Raw genomic sequence first — 7,128 nt, forward strand, 5'->3', positions numbered from 1 at the left:
TCTTGGCCCCCCCCAGGGATGTCCAACTGCCTGTTTAGGCCCAATCCTGCAGTCAAACATCCCTTTCACAATCCGGGACCACTGGCTCCTAACTGCTCACATGCCTGATTGCCCCTAACCACCTCTGCCTGCCAGCCTGATCGCCCTGAACTGCCTTTGCCTGCTGGCCTGTTTGTCCCCCAACTGCCCTCACCTGCCAGCCTGATCACCCCAACTGCCCTCCCCTGCAGGCCTGATCCCTCCAACTGTTCTCCCCTAATGGCCTGATTGCGCCCAACTGCTCTCCCCTGCCGGGCTGGTCGCCCCCAACTGCCCTTCCCTGCTAGCCACCTTGTGGCTGTGGGTGCTGTCATCTTTGAGGGATCGTAGTCAATTAGCATATTCCCTCCTTATTGGCTGTGGGTGCCGCCATCTTTGAGGGTGTGGCAGTCAGTTAGCATATTCCCTTATGGTCACCCCACGCAGCCTGCTTGTTCAGTCATTTGGTCCTCCCTCACTAATCCCCATGTCGGCCTGGTCGTAGGCAACCATCTTGTGAGGGTGTGATGGTTAATTTGCATATTACTTCTTTATTATATAGGATTACTTGACAAGAATTATAAAGCAGCTGTCACAAAAATATTTCAATGGGCAGTTATAAAATTTCTTGAAAGTTTTAAAAAGTAGTACATTTAGCACAAATATAGAATTTATTATAATTAACCAAACTGAAATTTAAAAACTAAAAGGTAACATAACAGGAAATATTTTGAGTTGGGCCTACCTGACAGAGGATAGGAATCAGTGAACAATATAATGACTACAATCCAAACAATAGAGTGCTGCTGCCTGGAGTTGGCCCCTGCTCAGCAGATCCCCTGTTGCGATCCCAATCAGTTCTTGCAATTGAATGGACTGAGGTAAATTCCTTCCACATCTGTGCCAACAGCAATAAGTCTCTACAACAGAAGGCTGCAGACAGCCCACAAGGGGTGAACTTGGAGCATTCAGCTCAGGTGACCTGGGAGGCTTTACCACTAGGCCTGACAGGACATCTACTACATAAAGCCACTCTAGCAAGACTGAGAGACTAGCAGCTCTGCCTAATACATAAAAACAAACACAGGGAAGCAGCCAAAATGAGGACACCAAAAAACATGTCTCAGATGAAAGTACAGAACAAAATGCCAGAAAAAGAACTAAACAAAATGGAGACAAGCAATCTACCAGAAGCAGAATTCAAAACACTGGTTAGAAGGACCTTCAGTGAGAACTACAATCAAGAGATAGGAAACATAAAAATGGATATAGAAGCCCAAACAGCATGGCTCAGTGATTGCATGTCAACCTATGAACCAGGAGGTCATTGTTTGACTCCCGGTCAGGGCACACGCCCAGGTTGATGATTCAATTCCCAGTGTGGGCATGCAGGAGGCAGCCAATCAATGATTCTCTCTCGTCACTGATGTTTCTGTCTCTCTCTCTGTCTCTCTACCCTCTTCTCTGAAATATATATATGGATATAGAAGCCCTTGCTGATTTGGCTCAGACATTAGAGCGTCAGCCCATGGACTGAAAGGTAAGGGGTTTCATCTCCAGTCAAGGGCACAAAGCTCTGTTGCAAGTTTGATCCCAGATTCTCTGGGGGTGCTTGCAGAGGCAACCAACTGATGTGTCTCTCTCACATTGAATTCGCTTGCTCTCTTTCTCTTTCTCTCTCTCCCTCCTCCCTCCCTTCCACTCTGTCAAAAAAAATCAGAAGAAAGAAAATCCACAAGTGAGGATTTAAAAAAAAAAGTAATGGTTATAGAAAACATAGGAGAAAATCTTTAGGATCTAGGGCTCGAAAGAGTTCTTAAACTTGACATTAAGAACATGCAGTATGGGAGAAAATATTTGCAAACCATATACCTGGCAAAGCACTGATGCTTGGAATATACAAAGAACTCTCAAAACTGAAGATGAAAAAACCTAATTAGAGAACTGGTAAAGACATGAACAGATTTTACCAAAGAAGATATATAGATGGCAAATAAGTACATGATAGGATGTTTAACATCATTAGTTATTAGGAAATGCAAATGAAAACTACAATGATACATTACTATATACTTAGAATAATGACCAAAATAAAAATAAAAAATTGTCACCGCACCAAATACTGGCAAGGTTGTAGAGAAATCAGTTCACTCATACATTGCTGGTGAGAATGTAAAATGGTGTAACAACTCTGGAAATGAGTTTGCCAGTTTTTTAGAAACCTATATAAGCAACTATCATACATCTCAGAAATTGAACTCCTGGGCCTTTTTCACATAGAAATAAAAACTTATACTCACAGAATGACCTGTACACAGTTGTTTTATAGCAGCTTTATTTTCAATAGCCAAAAAAAATGAGATCAGCCAGATGTCTTCAATAGGTGAATGGTTAAGCAAACTGAGTTACATGTATAACTAACTACTACTCAATAATAAAAAGGCATAAACTATTGATACCTAAACCACCTTGGTATAATAAGGAGTTATGCTGAGTAAAAAAAAATCTCAAAATTTTACATACTTTATGATTTCATTTATATAACACTAGAGGTCTGGTGCATGAAATTCACTGGGTGGGGGGTCCCTCAGCCAGGCCTGTGCCCTCTCACAGTCCGGGAGCCCCATGATCGATCACCCCAAAGAGGTGTTGTCATAGCATGGTCATCCGGAAGGTCGTTCTGCTGATCGGTTGTTTAGTCGATTTGCATATTACGCTTTTATTATTATAGTTCCCACCCTGCCGGGGCTCTGCAATGGATCACCCCCACAGAGGGAGACCCCACCCACCCACTGCAGCACCACTGCCAGGTAGCCTGGACCTCCCTCCGCAGGGTAATCATGGGCGATGGCCAGGCCCCCAACCAATTGCATTGCACCCGCCTTGGCTGTCCTGGCACCAGTGGTTGTCATAGCATGGTCATCCGGAAGGTCGTTCTGCTGATCGGTTGTTTAGTCGATTTGCATATTACGCTTTTATTATTATAGATTTTCAAAAGGCCAACATTTAGTTATGAAAGAGAAATTGAACAGGGGTTGATAGTGGTTCGAGATGGGCATCAATGGAATAGGAGAATAGTAGATTTAGTTATGTTAGGGCAACATGAAAGAGACTTGTGGTGTTGGAATTCTTTAGTATGTTGACTAAGTTTGTAGATACAAGTACATATAAAGGGAGTGACAGTATTGTTATAGGAGCTAATGTGCATGCATGCGCGTGGAGGCGGACACACAAAACTGAGAGAAGTAAAACAACTGGGGAAATAGGAATAAGATTGTAGGGTTGTGTCAATGTCAATACCTGGTTGGATGGTATACTAGTATGACACTGCAAAATACTACTATTGGGAGAAACTGGGCAAAGTGTTCAAGGGATCTCTTTGTATTTTTTCTCCTAACTGCATGCAAACCCAAAATTAGCTCAAAAAAAAAATTGAAAATAATATATGAAAGTCAATTAGTTTGAAAGACTTGTAGCGAAAATCATTGTTCACTTCGTACCAGGAAGATAGAACTCCATTTGTTGTCTTAGGAGAACAATGATGCTGTTCTCATCTACAATCAGTTTGGGTTTTTTTTGTTTTTTTTTTTTAAGCATTTTAAGATTTCCTCAATGTATCTGTTTTGATAATTTTTCACTCACTCTGTTTATGATTTAGGCCTCTCTAAAGTAAAAGCATTTAACTCAAATAATTTTTCTTGTATTAATGTTATAGTTATTATTGATAACTTTCTAGTAGTTGGCTATTTTTTACCTCTTATCTTTTCCTTATATAATTTTACCTTTATGTATTTTTATCATTTTTAGTCAGGTAGATTTCTTCAAATTTATCTTATAATCTTATTAATTTTACTTTTTGTTTCCAGGAAACCACATTTATTTTGTGATTATTTCTTTTTCACTATCTTTTTTAATGGACACAATACTTTTTTGTTTTTTGTTTTTTTTTTAACTCTCTGAAGATTCTAATGAGGATTTTGGTGCTTTATTTACTTTTTTTTCTGTTTTCTAACTTCTGTCTCTTTCATAGTTGCTTTTTTTCAACCTTGGTCATTTTATTTTATTTTAGAATCTTGTGTTCAGGCCAATGGTTAATTATTCACATTTAAATGAGCCAAAGGAAGGTTGATTTGCAGCTGCCTTCATGTATCTGAATTTTGTCACCCAGAGGATGCTTCTCCTGGGTGAGCGTCTGGCACATGGTCATTTTGCTGGAAAGCCCTAAAGCAGTGGTTCTCAACCTTGGCTGCACATTAGAATCACCTGGGAATCTTTTTAAAATCCTGATTTCTGGGCCTCATCCTCCGGAAATTCTGTCTCTTTGTTATGGGATGGGGCCCCAACATTAGTAACAAAGAAACAGAATTTCCGGAGGATGAGGCCCAGAAATAAGGATTTTAAAAAGATTCCCAGGTGATTCTAATGTGCAGCCAAGGTTGAGAACCACTGTCTTATTCAAAGCAATGAAACCTGATTTAGATCATCCCATATGTAGGGTAGAATTGTGTATAGGCATGGCTATTGCTCCTATGACCTTGCAATCAACCTTGCTTCTCACTCCTGCTTTGTGTATCCTGGCAGGCAGTTGATCCAGCTCATCAGTTATAACCCCTTCTGCTTGTCAACAACTGTGGCTTTGTCATGTCATTAGTCAACTCTGTCTCTACTGGTTTCTGTCCTCTGGAAATTTACTAACATTACTCATTTGTTCATGGCCACCATTTGATATTTTTTATTGTTGTGCTTTATATTATTAATTGTTTTTTGTTTTACTATTACTTTAATGTGTCAAGAGAAAGAGGAAATATGTATTTGGGTTGTCTGCAATTTTCAAACATAAGTCACCATTAACATATTCTAGAAATGAAAATATAATGTATATTTTACCAGTGGTAATTTAAAAATCAATAAATATTTCTCTTTCCTCCAGAAATATAATTGAAAACTAAAGCCATAATTATATTTGCCAAGCTAACAAGTAATTGAAGCATGGATTTATTTTACCTTACTCATGTTTCATGTGATTTTTAACTACTAGCCTTTCACAATTAAAAATAAGTTCAATTTTTGCCAAAGTATTTTTGAAATCCTTATTAGCTATGATTTTGATTACATATGAAATGTTTTGCCATATTGTTTGCTACTGAATCAATGCTAGGCATGCAGTATTCAATCAATTCATATTTCTTTGTAAATGAACACAAGTGTAATTTTAATGTGTCGTTTTGTGTTCTGTGAATCTCAGTAGCTCTTGTAGCATCACCCTCAAATCAATCTCCCTTCCATCTTTGTCCTAAGTTTCACTGACAGTAAAGTCATCCATCTGAGTGGAGCAGAAAAGTAAAGGCAGAATCATTGTTTGGAACTACTTACAGGTCGCACATTTATTTCATTTCGTTCAAGAACCAAAACATCCAAGTCATCTTAACCATGCCAATAATAGCAAAATCGTTTCTGAGCCCTTCAATCTCCTATCAGTTAAAAAAAAACTTCAGTTAAATCACTTTCTTTTTCTGCCTGACACCTTATTTCTCAGTGAGGCTATTTTATGTAACGCTGTGTTCCTGATTAGAAGACTGAAACAAGGCAATGATGAAAATAACAACCAAGGAAAACTACAAAGGAAAAGCAATTTTGGACACTCCTGATTTAACCACTTCCTGTGAATATTTATGTTATGGTATGATATCTATCATTGGGAGGGCTATTATAAAGATTTAATTAGCAGTGAAGAAAAAGAGGAACAGGAAACTTTGGGTTAAAGCAGTTTAACATTTTTTTAAGTTTGTTTTTCAATTACAGTTGTAATTTAATGTTGTTACATTAGTTTCAAGTGTACAAAACAGTTTGACTTTCTATAACTAAACACTGACACAATGGCTTTCTCTGGTTTCTTTATGGAGCTGTACAAAAAGGGATACAGCTCAGTGGATGGAGCGTCAACCTGCGGACTGAAGGGTTTTATTCTGGTCAAGAGCCTATGCCTGTGTTGTGAGCTCGATCCCCAGTAGGGGGCGTAAGGCAGCCGACCAATAGATTCTCTCTCATCATTGATATTTATCTCTCCCCCTCTCTCTTCCTCTCTGAAATCAATAAAAATATATTTTTTTAAAAAGGGGGGTACAGTTTATCGGGAAAAAAATCTAAGTTAAAGAAGTCAGTTAATGTATTCTTATAGTTATAAAATCATTGTGAAGGGTTAACTCTCTCAAAGTCAGTGTGAATCCAGAAATGGCTTACTTTCCATGGTGTGAACTTCAGAAAAATTACATTTCAGTTTAATTTTTATTTATCTTGCGTTTAGACCTTAGAGATTAGAGGAGACACAATAGAAAAAGAGTCTAGGTTATTTTAATCTTTTAATTATTCTTATTTATTAACTAGAACAACTGAATAAGCAGTTGTTATTTTGGTATTCCTTCCATTATTATTTCTAGAAATATTATTTCTTGCTCTGGTAATAATTAGTGTAGAGCCACTCATCTTAGTATAAACTATGTTTAACTCAATGAGGCCAACTACTGTAACAAATAATCCTAAAATAGTGCAGGCTAACCATAATGAAAATCAAGGGGTTTTGTTTCTCAGTGTCATTCAGGGAACCTAGTTTTGGTTTTGCTTTCTTTTTCTTTTTTTTAATGAATCTTTAAAACTGGTCAAGGGGAAGCAGCTGCTTTGATCACCCACATTTTTCTTAAAAGATTTTATTTGCTTATTATTTTATCTGATAATCAGGCTAGCCCAAAATCTGGCTCTTAAAAAAAAAATGGCTTTAATTCTAAGTATGATATTTCTTTTCTAGGCTGTATTTTCAATGTTTGGACCTAAAGGAGCCATGATCATGCAGAATTAAAAGCTTTCTCCCTTTATTAATTAAAAGAAAAGAAAAAAGATATCCTGGGATGGCTAGCTTCATAGGCATGTGGCCCATGTAGTTCCAGAAGGCTCCTCCCTCAGAAAGGCACTGTGTTTGGTTTTACTATTGGCACCTTAAAATTCTTAAAAATGTTGGACTTGGCTTTGAACTTGGTTTTGTAAGTTAAGTTGAAGGGACTGCGGGGCATAGACATGAGCAGAGGTTTGATGCCCATATGTGTGTCTGCCTCTTTC

The sequence above is a fragment of the Myotis davidii genome, unplaced genomic scaffold (assembly GCF_000327345.1).
Source record: "Myotis davidii unplaced genomic scaffold, ASM32734v1 scaffold560, whole genome shotgun sequence".
NCBI lineage: Eukaryota > Metazoa > Chordata > Mammalia > Chiroptera > Vespertilionidae > Myotis > Myotis davidii.